This window comes from Hyperoodon ampullatus (assembly GCF_949752795.1).
Source record: "Hyperoodon ampullatus genome assembly, chromosome: 5".
Classification (NCBI taxonomy): domain Eukaryota; kingdom Metazoa; phylum Chordata; class Mammalia; order Artiodactyla; family Ziphiidae; genus Hyperoodon; species Hyperoodon ampullatus.
In genome coordinates this window covers 129,069,303-129,082,485 of record NC_136918.1, presented here as the reverse complement: position 1 = coordinate 129,082,485, position 13,183 = coordinate 129,069,303, and positions in this window count along the sequence as shown.

Sequence of the window (13,183 nt, the reverse complement as noted above, 5' to 3'; positions counted from 1 at the left end):
CAATCAATGAAAATATGGACAACTATAAGCAGTGAACATATGGGTGAGTCCTCTAACATAACACTGACCTTAAAACTTAAAAACGAGTTGTTTTTAGTCGAGACAGAAAATTTTGATAAATGGAAAATTGCCCTAATGACTTTTCAACTTAGACATTTTTTATTTGATAAAGTTGCTACAGATTCATAACCTTCCTCTGAGGTCTTCCAACTCTTCAATTTGGAGAGAGAGGAAAAGAATATTTCAGCCCTTCAGAAAGTGGAAGCTAAGAGTCACCCCTCTTTTCACAGAGGTAAATGATAATTCCTTTTAAAAGGATCATTATGGTCTCATATTAGTGACACATGAAAGAGATGACCTCACACTTCACAAATTAATATCCATAGTAATTATAATAACTTTCCTTGAAAGTTACCTTTTATCACTAAACGTCACTGGAAAACAAATATACTAGACTTTATTTATTGAAATGTGTGACTCACAGCATGGGTCCTCATGACGTGCGATCTCTGGTACTGAGCTTGCCGTGTATTTATTTTTCCTCCCCACCTATGCTACGTCTTCATTGACACAGTTTTTCCTGTCATTATACATGGATTGTTTAAAAACTGCCCCAAGTTCTTTCCAAAGCCAGTTAATTATTTTGTTTCAACACCAGAAATATATATTGTGATATGGTCAGAATTTCATTATTATGTCAAAATATTCTTACCCTGAGACAGATAAAAATTTTTGTGGAGATTACAAAATTTCCAGTTACTCTGAAATATGGTTCTTACTATTTCATTGCTCCATGAAGTTATTCATCTCCTTGAAGACAGCAGTTGACTCTCTTTTTATCCCCTGATTGCACCTGGCCCAGAGTTTGTCAATTGCTTCATTTTTAAGATTTGACACTTATCACATAATGCTTGAAATATACTTTTTTTTTTGTACTTTTAAGTTACTTTTTATGTTACATTCCAAAATATTAAACTGAAAAGAAAAGGTGCTGTACTAAAATATTTTTCAAGTCCTTCTTTACATGCCTTTCCTTTTGGTTGCTTGACTTTGATGTTATTGTTCTTCATTTTGTATGTATGTGTTTTGTCTTTCCCAGAATACACATGCTACTCCTCTTCTTAAATGTTTCATGCTCTACTGCTTTTAGATAATTTTGAATATGTTATGCATTTTTATGTTTGAGTCATCACAACTACTATAGGTTAATATTCAAGAAACACATAATCAAGTTAAATATCTTCAAATAAAAATTATAATTCTAATGTTGGAACTCATTTCCTTCATATACTAACATTTCTGGAAAAAGAAAAAGCTGAGTACATCATTATTCCAGAAAACCTTTACTGTTTTCCAAAGCTTCTTCTTAGAAGACATGCCAGAGATGTTGGGGGTCAAAGTTTGATAAATACTTTTTGAGGGTTGGGTCAGTCTAGTAAAGATTTAAGAGTAACGAACTGCAGCATTTTGGCTGAATTAGGGCAAACCACTTAACCAATTTGGATATCCATTTCCTCTTTGGTAAAATAAGAGATGGGATGACTGACCCCTTTCTGAAATCTATTATTTAAAAAATAAATAGATGCATGCACTGAGTTATTAAAGTAAGGCCATAATTCTTAAAATACTTTTGCTTTGGTGGTTGTTTTAAATAAATAGTATTAACTTCAACAGAACATATGCCAAAGAGTATCATTACTATCTTTCAGTATTAACCATATTAACAGATAGTTATTTATTTATAAAATTTTGTGTATAGAGATTGAGCAAAGTTTAACACATTTTTAAAACCTGGTACACTGTTGATTCAAGGAGAAGTTTGATCAAAAATTCTTCCAAAAACAAAGAGAATTACAAACATGACCACAGTTTATCCAGAGATCCTGGAATTCCAGGAAGCCTACAAATTTAACATTAACATAGTTTGGGGGTTTGGGGGAGGTGGAACAAATTCTTTCCCCAAATTCAAATTGGAAAGTAATTTTGGTAATTGTTAGTAAGTGATAAAATTTCAAAATACATGAAATCAGTTATCCACATTTTGAAATAGAATCACAATATTCCAGGTTTAGGAAAATAACCATGCACAATAATATCTTAGAACCCAAGGTAGATGCAAATATGAGTCATCCCAGGGCCAAACACTTGATTCCATGCTTTACAGTGTATGTCCTCGTTGTGTAACAGTCATCATCTAGAAGGCTCTGCATTACACAGCCAATCATGAGAATGTTATATTAGATTTTTGTAGTAGTCATCAGGTTTTTCCAACTGTTATGTGCAAGATCTTGCTGTGTTTTCATTATTATAGTTTAATTTTAACCATCTAATTCCTGTTATATCAAATTACCCACAATCCCACTAAAAAACCCCAAATCTGTGTCCTTGCTCACACTATTTGTCCCCTCAGAATGTCCACATGTGTATCCTACTTGAAGTCTTCTTGACAACTAATCTGAGCATTAATAAATTCCTACCCCAGAAAAACTAGTCATTCTTTCATTGATGATATCTTAAGTCCTTAAGAAATAAAATCATTCAAAGAGCAAAGACAATGCAATAATGTCCTGAGTAGTCATTTTTTAGAGTAAACAAACTATTCATATTTTGGCCTCTCTTCTTCATGTTATTAAAAATAATGTTACTGAAGTCCTTTATGTTCTCCTCCCTTGCTTCATTCATATGTGTGCATATCTCCATAAACAATAGATAGTAATGTTTCATAATATTATAGTGATATTATCACAGTGACCTATAATCATCTACTTATACATCTAACAACCTCTAAAGATTGAAGACCCTGAAGTCAGGTTCCATGTGTTTTTTTTATATTTTATGCCCAGATACTAGCATATTAGATATTCTATTACAATCAAATAAAAGGATGGATAGATGTATGACTGGAGAATCCACTCATTCTTTAGGTTCTTTCTAGCTATGTATTGTGCTAACTACCAAAAAGCCAGAGAGAGGTTATCAAATAAACATATAAATCTGTGAATAATAAATTAAACAAAATAACTTACTGAAAACCTTAATATTTTGACTAAAACATTAATATTTTATTTATTCTAGAATTTATTTGCTTTATGTACTTTTTATTTTGAGAGACAAAATAGATATGCTTTCTAGATAAATAATAGAAGTTTTATCATATCTTTATTATAAATAAGTTTCGATATATCTTAACTTTTCCACTAATCCTTTTCAAGTGTTTGGAATCACCATGCTCCTTCCTAAATGGAAAATGCTAGTGAAAGATCCATACTAGTGTCTTGGGTCAGCTTCATTAGAAGTAGTTGTAAAGGGACTTCACTGGTGGTGCAGTGGTTAAGAATCCACCTGCCAGTGCAGGGGACAGGGATTTGAGCCTTGGCCCAGGAGGATCTCACATACCATGGAGCAACTAACCTCATGCACCACAACTACTGAGCCTGCACTCTAGAGACCGTGAGCCACAACTATGGAGCCCGATTGCCACAACTACTGAAGCTCGTGTGCCTAGAGCCCTAGAAGCCACCACAATGAGAAGTCCACACACCACACCAAAGAGTGGCCCCCTCTCGCCGCGACTAGAGAAAGTGTGCGTGCAACAATGAAGGCCCAACGCAGCCAAAAAATAATTAATTAATTAATTTTAAAAAAGTAGTTGTGAAGATGAAGGTTCAGTTGTAAGAGATTCATTCAGGAAGTGCTCCCAAGGGAGGTCTGAAGGGAGCAGAGGAAGCCCAAACAAATGTATGTTTTCAGGAAAATTCCATCTCACCTTGATCCTACAGAGGGACCCTGGAGTGTGATTTATGCCTCAGGTTTGTCCTCAGTCAAGAATGTGGACTTCATCCTTTTCTGCACCAGTCCTTGATTGTACTAAAAATCACACCAGAGGGAAGTAAATGCCCAGGTCTTCAATTCACTCTGCCTGTGAATAAAGGGCTCCAGGAGCTTAAGAACTGTCATCTGAGGAAGTCTGTGAGTATATGTCATTAGACCCAAAACATACAGAAAAGTGCAGGGGCATATATTCCCAGGAGCGGAATCGGAGAGACCCAGGATGGAGCACCGACAGTGTTTGCTACAAATGGTAGCCTGCAATTAGTATTAGGTTTATCATTTTTGTTTTAAAATATTTATTTGTTTATTTATTTATTTTTGGCTGTTTCGGGTCTTAGTTGTGGCACTCAGAATTTTTCGTCACAGTGCACAGAATGCTCTCGAGTTGTGGTGCATGGGCTTCTCTCTAGTTGCAGTGTGCGGGCTCCCTAGTTGTGGCATGCAGGCTCCAGAGCATGTGAGCTCTGTAGTTGCAGCATGTAGGCTCTCGAGTCATGGTGCACAGGCTCAGTCATTGCAGCACGTGAGCTTAGTTGCCCAGCAGCATGTGGGATCTTAGTTCCCCCACCAGGGATCAAACCTATGTCCTCTGCATTGGAAAGTGGGTTCTTAACGCCTCAACCCACCAGGGAAGATCTTAGGTTTATCATTGTTACCAGATATGTGGAACAATAGCAAACTGGTTGTTCTAAAAAAATACATTCCTCAAGAAAGTACAATGCAAGTATTTAAATGATAATGGAAAATTATTTGTATTGACATAAAATATCTTCATAATATACTGCTTGTAAAAAAGCAGGTTATACAGCAATATGTGTAATACAATCATATGAAATTTTAATTTAATGACATGGCAGAAAATTAGAAAAATATTACCAATGGTGGGATGACTTGCGCTATTCATTATTATTTTATTTAAAAATATTTGTATACAAAATGTATGTGTTGCAATTTTTTTTATAATTTGATTTTGAAATCTAGCAACATACATTGTAATCATATGTCATGATTTAGAAATAGATAAAGTGGACATGATTTCCACATGAGATTACATCTTTAAAGGAAGAAAACACAGAAGGAGGTAATCCAGGCTTGGTCAGTTCTAAGAAGTTGTGGCATGAAAGAGTTTTGCAATGTATTTTTTTATTAGTTTCTGCTTTATAACAAAGTGAATCAGTTATACATATACATCGCTCCCATATCCCTTCCCTCTTGCATCTCCCTCCCTCCCACCCTCCCTATCCCACACCTCTAGGAGGTCACAAAACACCGAGCTGATCTCCCTGTGCTATGCGGCTGCTTCCCACTATCTATCTACCTTACGTTTGGTACTGTATATATGTCCATGCCTCTCTTTCACTCTGTCACAGCTTACCCTTGCCCCTCCCCATATCCTCAAGTCCATTCTCAAGTAGGTCTGTGTCTTTATTCCTGTCTTACCCCTAGGTTCTTCATGACATTTTTTTTTTTCTTAAACTCCATATATATGTGTTAGCATACGGTATTTGTCTTTCTCTTCCTGAATTACTTCACTCTGTATGACACACTCTAGGTCTATCCACCTCATTACAAATAGCTCAGTTTCGTTTCTTTTTATGGCTGAGTAATATTCCATTGTATATATGTGCCACATCTTCTTTATCCATTCATCCGATGAGGACACTTAGGTTGTTTCCATCTCTGGGTTATTGTGAATAGAGCTGCAATGGACATTTTGGAACATGTCTCTTTTTGAATTATGGTTTTCTCAGGGTATATGCCTAGTAGTGGGATTGCTGGGTCATATAGTAGTTCTATTTGTAGTTTTTTAAGGAACCTCCATACTGTTCTCCATAGTGGATGTACCAATTAACATTCCCACAAGCAGTGCAAGAGTGTTCCTTTTTTTCCACACCCTCTCCAGCATTTATTGTTTCTAGATTTTTTGATGATGGCCATTCTGACTGGTGTGAGATGATATCTCATTGTAGTTTTGATTTGCATTTCTCTAATGATTAATGATGTTGAGCATTCTTTCATGTGTTTGCTGGCAGTCTGTATATCTTCTTTGGAGAAATGTCTATTTAGGTCTGCCCATTTTTGGATTGGGTTGTTTGTTTTTTTGCTATTGAGCTGTATGAGCTGCTTATAAATTTTGGAGATTAATCCTTTGTCAGTTGCTTCATTTGCAAATATTTTCTCCCATTCTGAGGGTTGTCTTTTGGTCTTGTTTATGGTTTCCTTTGCTGTGCAAAAGTTTTCAAGTTTCATTAGGTCCCATGTGTTTATTTTTGTTTTTATTTCCATTTCTCTAGGAGATGGGTCAAAAAGGATCTTGCTGTGATTTATGGCATAGAGTGTTCTGCTTATGTTTTCCTCTAAAATTTGATAGTGTCTGGCCTTACATTTAGGTCTTTAATCCATTTTGAGCTTATTTTTGTGTATGGTGTTAGGGAGTGATCTAATCTCATACTTTTACATGTCCCTGTCCAGTTTTCCCAGCACCACTTATTGAAGAGGCTGTCCTTTCTCCACTGTACATTCCTGCCTCCTTTATCAAAGATAAGGTGACCATATGTCCGTGGGTTTATCTCTGGGCTTTCTATCTTGTTCCATTGATCTATCTTTCTGTTTTTGTGCCAGTACCACACTGTCTTGATTACTGTAGCTTTGTAGAATAGTCTGAAGTCAGGGAGCCTGACTCCTCCAGCTCCGTTTTTCGTTCTCAAGACTGCTTTGGCTATTCGGGGTCTTTTGTTATTCCAAACAAATTTTGAATTTTTTTTTCTAGTTCTGTGAAAAATGCCAGTGGTAGTATGATAGGGATTGCATTGAATCTGTAGATTGCTTTGGGTAGTAGAGTCATTTTCACAACATTGATTCTTCCAATCCAGGAACATGGTATATCTCTCCATCTATTTGTATCATCTTTAATTTCTTTCATCAGTGTCTTATAATTTTCTGCATACAGGTCTTTTGTCTCCTTAGGTAGGTTGATTCCTAGATATTTTATTCTTTTTGTTGCAGTGATAAATGGGAGTGTTTTCTTGATTTCACTTTCAGATTTTTCATCATTAGTGTACAGGATTGCCAGAGATTTCTGTGCATTAATTTTGTATCCTGCTACTTTACCAAATTCCTTGATTAGCTCCAGTAGTTTTCTGGCAACATCTTTAGGATCTCTATGTATAGTATCATGTCATCTGCAAACAGTGTCAGCTTTACTTCTTCTTTTCCAATTTGGATTTCTTTTATTTCCTTTTCTTCTCTGATTGCTGTGGCTAAAACTTCCAAATCTATGTTGAATAAGAGTGGTGAGAGTGGGCAGCCTTGTCTTGTTCCTGATCTTAGTGGAAATGCTTTCAGTTTTTCACCATTGAGGACGATGTTTGCTGTGGGTTTGTCATATATGGCCTTTATTATGTTGAGGAAAGTTCCCTCTATGCCTACTTTCTGCAGGGTTTTTATCATAAATGGGTGTTGAATTTTTTCGAAAGCTTTTTCTGTGTCTATTGAGATGATCATATGTTTTTTCTCCTTCAATTTGTTATTATAGTGTATCACATTGATTGATTTGCATATATTGAAGAATCCTTGCATTCCTGGAATAAACCCCACTTGATCATGGTGTATGATCTTTTTAATGTGCTGTTGCATTCTGTTTGCTACTATTTTGTTGAGGATTTTTGCATCTATGTTCATCAGTGATATTGGCTTGTAGTTTTCTTTCTTTCTGTCATCCTTGTCTGGTTTTGCTATCAAGGTGATGGTGGCCTCGCAGAATGAGTTTGGAAGTGTTCCTCCCTCTGCTATATTTTGGAAGGGTTTGAGAAGGATAGGTGTTAGCTCTTTTCTAAATGTTTGATAGAATGCGGCTGTGAAGCCATCTGGTCCTGGGCTTTTGTTTTTTGGAAGATTTTTTATCACAGTTTCAATTTCAGTGCATGAGATTGGTCTATTCATATTTTCTAATTCTTCCTGATTCAGTCTTGGCATGTTGTGCATTTCTAAGAATTTGTATTTCTTCCAGGTTGTCCATTTTATTGGCATAGATTTGCTTGTAGTAATCTCTCACGATCTTTTGTATTTCTGCAGTGTCATTTTTTACTTCTCCTTTTTCATTTCTAATTCTATTGATTTGAGTCTTCTCCCTTTTTTTCTTGATGAGTCTGGCTAATGGTTTATCAATTTTGTTTATCTTCTCAAAGAACCAGCTTTTAGTTTTATTAATCTTTGCTATCATTTCCTTCATTTCTTTTTCATTTATTTCTAATCTGATCTTCATGATTTCTTCCCTTCTGCTAACTTTGAGGTTTTTTGTTCTTCTTTCTCTAATTGCTTTAAGTGTAGGGTCAGGTTGTTTACTCGAGATGTTTCCTGTTTCTTAAGGTGGGATTGTATTGCTATAAACTTCTCCCTTAGAACTGCTTTTGCTGCATCCCATAGGATTTGGGTGGTCGTGTCACCATTGCCATTTGTTTCTGCGTATTTTTTTATTTCCTCTTTGATTTCTTCAGTGATCACTTCGTTATTAAGTAGTGTATTGTTTAGTCTCCATGTCTTTGTATTTTTTACAGATCTTTTCCTGTAATTGATGTCTAGTCTCTTAGTACTGTGGTCGGAAAAGATACTTGGTACAATTTCAATTTTCTTAAATTTACCGAGGCTTGATTTGTGACCCAAGATATGATCTATCCTGGAAAATGTTCCATGAGCACTTGAGAAAAATGTTTATTCTGTTGTTTTTGAATGGAATGTCCTATAAATACCAATTAAGTCCATCTTGTTTAATGTATCATTTAAAGCTTGTGTTTCCTTATTTATTTTCATTTTGAATGATCTGTCCATTGGTGAAAGTGGGGTGTTGAAGTCTCCTACTATGAGTGTGTTACTGTCGATTTCCTCTTTTATGGCTGCTAGTATTTGCCTTATGTATTGAGGTGCTCCTATGTTGGGTGCATAAATATTTAAAATTGTTATATATTTTTCTTGGTTTGATCCCTTGATCATTATGTAGTGTCCTTCTTTGTCTCTTCTAGTAGCCTTTATTTTAAAGTCTATTTTGTCTGATATGAGAATTGCTACTCCAGCTTTCTTTTGATTTCCATTTGCATGGAATATCTTTTTCCATCCCCTTACTTTTAATTTATATGTGTCTCTAGGTCTCAAGTGGGTCTCTTGTAGACAACATATATATGGGTCTTGTTTTTGTATCCATTCAGCCAATCTGTGTCTTTTGGTTGGAGCATTTAGTCTATTTACATTTAAGGTAATTATTGGTATGATGTTCCTATTCCAACTTTTTAAATTGTTTTGGGTTCGTTATTATAGGTCTTTTCCTTCTGCTGTGTTTCTTGCCTAGATAAGTTCCTTTAGCATTTTTTGTAAAGCTGGTTTGGTGGTGCTGAAGTCTCTCAGCCTTTACTTGTCTGTAAAGGTTTTAATTTCTCCATCAAATCTGAATGAGATCCTTGCTGGGTACAGTAATCTTGGTTGCAGGTTTTTCTCCTTCATCACTTTAAATATTTCCTGCCACTCCCTTCTGGCTTGTAGAGTTTCTGCTGAGAGATCAGCTGTTATCCTGATGGGGATTCCCTTGTGTGTTATTTGTTGTTTTTTGCCTTGCTGCTTTTAATATGTTTTCTTTGTGTTTAATTTTTGACAGTTTGATTAATATGTGTCTTGGCATATTTCTCCTTGGATTTATTGTGTATGGGACTCTCTGTGCCTCCTGGACTTGATTAACTATTTCCTTTCCCATATTAGGGAAGTTTTCAAATATAATCTCTTCAAATATTTTCTCAGTCCCTTTCTTTTTCTCTTCTTCTTCTGGAACCCCTATAATTGGAATGTTGGTGCATTTAATGTTGTCCCATACGTCTCTGAGACTGTCCTCAGTTCTTTTCATTCTTTTTTCTTTATTCTGCTCTGCAACAGTTATTTCCACTATTTTATCTTCCACATCACTTATCCGTTCTTTTGTCTCAGTTATTCCGCTCTTAATCACATGTAGAATATTTTTAATTTCATTTACTGTGTTTCTAATCATTGCTTGATTTGTCTTTAGTTCTTCTAAATCCTTGTTAAGTGTTTCTTGCACTTTGTCTATTCTCTTTCCAAGATTTTGGGTTATCTTTACTACCATTATTCTGAATTCTTTTTCAGGTAGACTGCCTATTTCCTCTTCATTTGTTAGGTCTGGTGGGTTTTTATTGTGCTTTCATCTGCTGTGTGTTTTTCTGTCTTCTCATTTTGCTTATCTTACTGTGTTTGGGGTCTCCTTTTTGCAGGCTGCAGATTCGTAATTCCCATTGTTTTTGGTGTCTGTCCCCAGTGGCTAAGGTTCTTTCATTGGGTTGTGTAGGCTTCCTGTTGGAGGGGACTGGTGCCTCTGTTCTGGTGGATGAGGCTCGATCTTGTCTTTCTGGTGGACAGGTCCACGTTTGGTGGTGTGTTTTGGGGTGTCTGTGGCCTTATTATATTTTTAGGCATCCTCTCTGCTAATGGGTGGCATTGTGTTCCTGTCTTGCTAGTTGCTTGGAATAGGTTGACCAGCACTGTAGCTTGCTGGTCGTTGAGTTAAGCTGGGTGCTGGTGTGGAGATGATGATCTCTGGGAGACTTTCACCATTTGATATTATGAGCAGTTGGGAGGTCTCTTGTGGACCAGTGTCCTGAAGTTGGCTATCCCACCTCAGAGGCACAGCACTGACTCCTGGCTGCAGCACCAAGAGCCTTTCATCCTCCCGGCTCAGAATAAAAGGGAGAAAAAGTAGAAAGAAAGAATTATTAGAAGTAGAAAGAAAGAAAGAAAGAAAGAAGGAAAGAAGGGAGGAAGGGAGGGAGAGAGGGAGGTAGGAGGGAAAGTAGGAAAAAGCGAAAGAGAGAAGATGAAGTAAATAGAATAACGTATGATAAAATATAATAGCATTATTAAAATAAAAAAATAATTATTAAAAAAACTTAAAAAAATAATAAAACGGATGGATAGAACCCTGGGACAAATGGTGGAAGCAAAGCTATACAGACAAAATCTCACACAGAAGCAAACACATGCACATTCACAAAAAGAGAAAAAGGGGAAAAATCATAAATTTTGCTCTCAAACTCCACGTTCTCAATTTGGGATAATTCGCTGTAAAAACAGGAAAAGTGGAAAATATCATAAATCTTGTTCTCAAAGTCCACCTCCTCAATTTGGGATGATTCGTTGTCTACTCATGTATTCCACAGATGCAGCATACATCAAGTTGATTGTGGAGCTTTAATCTGCTGCTTCTGAGGCTGCTGGGAGAGATTTCCCTTTCTCTTCTTTGTTCTCACAGCTCCGGGGTGTCAGCTTTGGATTTGGCCCCGCCTCTGCATGTAGGTCGCTGGAGGGCGTCTGTTCTTCGCTCAGACAGGACGGGTTTAAAGGAGCAGCTGCTTCGGGGACTCTGGTTCACTCAGGCCTGGGGGAGGGAGGGTTACGGAGTGTGGGGCGAGCCTGTGGCGGAAGAGGCCGGCGTGATGTTGCACCAGCTCAAGGCGCGCCGTGCGCTCTCCCCGGGAAACTGTCTCTGGATCCTGGGACCCCGGCAGTGGCGGGCTGCACAGGCTCCCCGGAGGTGGGGCGTGGACAGTGACCTGTGCTTGCCCACAGGCTTCTTGGCGGTGGCAGAAGCGGCCCCAGCGTCCCAAGCCCGTCTCTAGGGTCCGCGCCTTTAGCCGAGGCTCACGCCCATCTCTGGAGCTCCTTTAAGCAGTGCTCTTAATCCTCTCTCCTCACGCACCAGGAAACAAAGAGGGAAGAAAAAGTCTCTTGCTTCTTCGGCAGGTCCAGACTTTTTCCCAGACTCCCTCCCGGCTAGCCGTGGTGCACTAACCCCTTCAGGCTGTGTTCACGCTGCCAACCCCAGTCCTCTCCCTGTGCTCCAATAGAAACATGATACCCGAGCCTCAGCTCCCAGCCCCGCCCACCCTGGCGGGCGAGCAGACAAGCCTCTCTGGCTGGTGAGTGCTGGTCGGCACCGATCGTCTGTGCGGGAATCTCTCCACTTTGCCCTCCGCACCCCTTTTTCTGCGCTCTCCTCCGCTACTCTGAAGCTTTCCCCCTCCGCCAACTGCAGTCTCCACCCGCGAAGGGGCTTCTAGTATGTGGAAACCATTCCTCTTTCATGACTCCCTCCCACTGGTGCAGTTCCCGTCCCTATCCTTTTGTCTCTGTTTATCCTTTTTTATTTTGCCCTACCCAGGTACGTGGGGAGTTTCTTGCCTTTTGGGAAGTGTGAGGCCTTCTGCCAGCGTTCAATAGGTGTCCTATAGGAGTTGCTCCACATGTAGATGAATTTCTGATGTATCTGTGGGGAGGAAGGTGATCTCCGCGTCTGTCTCTTCCACCATCTTCCCCCAGGTCTGCAATGTATTTTTAATATATACAAAGAATTATGCAGTTACAATAAAAGTCATCAGCTTGATCGATCAGTTAAAAGCTTAGAGACCATATATGAGCCCTTTTCTTTTAAGAAAGATTTCAGTTCCAAGGATAAAGTTTATTAAATACCTAGCAGGACAATGTTTCCATTAATTTCGTTCTAGAACTTGTTCAGTCTCCAGTGTTAAAGAAGAATAAGTGTTCTTAGAAAATACCAGTGGATACCTAGGAGAAGGTTCTGTTTTCAGACCCAGTCCTACAAGAGAGGTAAATACATAATGGAGAGAACTATCTCTATAAAGGAACTGGTGTCATACCTAAGGGCATCAAGCCTTTTGGCATGAATAAGCTGGCACAATCCTGCCAGGTTTTCCAGTGTCACTAGGATAGGTGATTTCAGGTTTTCCAAGTTGAATTAACTTGTATGTTAGGCTTCCTTCCATTACAAGTAATAGAAAATTCAACTCAAATCATCTTAAGAAAAAGTCAACAACAAAAATAAAGGTAGGGCTTCCCTGGTGGCACAGTGGTTGAGAGTCCGCCTGCCGATGCAGGGGACGTGGGTTCGTGCCCCAGTCCGGGAGGATCCCGCATGCCATGGAACGGCTGGGCCTGTGAGCCATGGCCACTGGGCCTGCACGTCTGGAGCCTGTACTCTGCAATGGAAGAGGCCACAACAGTGAGAGGCCCACATACCACAAAAAAAATTAATGAATAAGTAAAATAAAATAAAAGCAGAGTTTATCAAGACAGCTGGAGTGAAGGGGAAGGGACAAATAAGACTTTCAAGCTTCAGTTTCATTCTATGTCTTGGCTCTACATTGGGAACCTTTCCTGTTTACTCCATTTTCCTGCAGGCTTTCCATTCCTAGTGACAAGATTCCTGCAAAATGAAATACACCCTATCATTTTATCATCTTTGAGTAGAAAGGATAATATTCTTTTTTTAACAGTTCTCTAA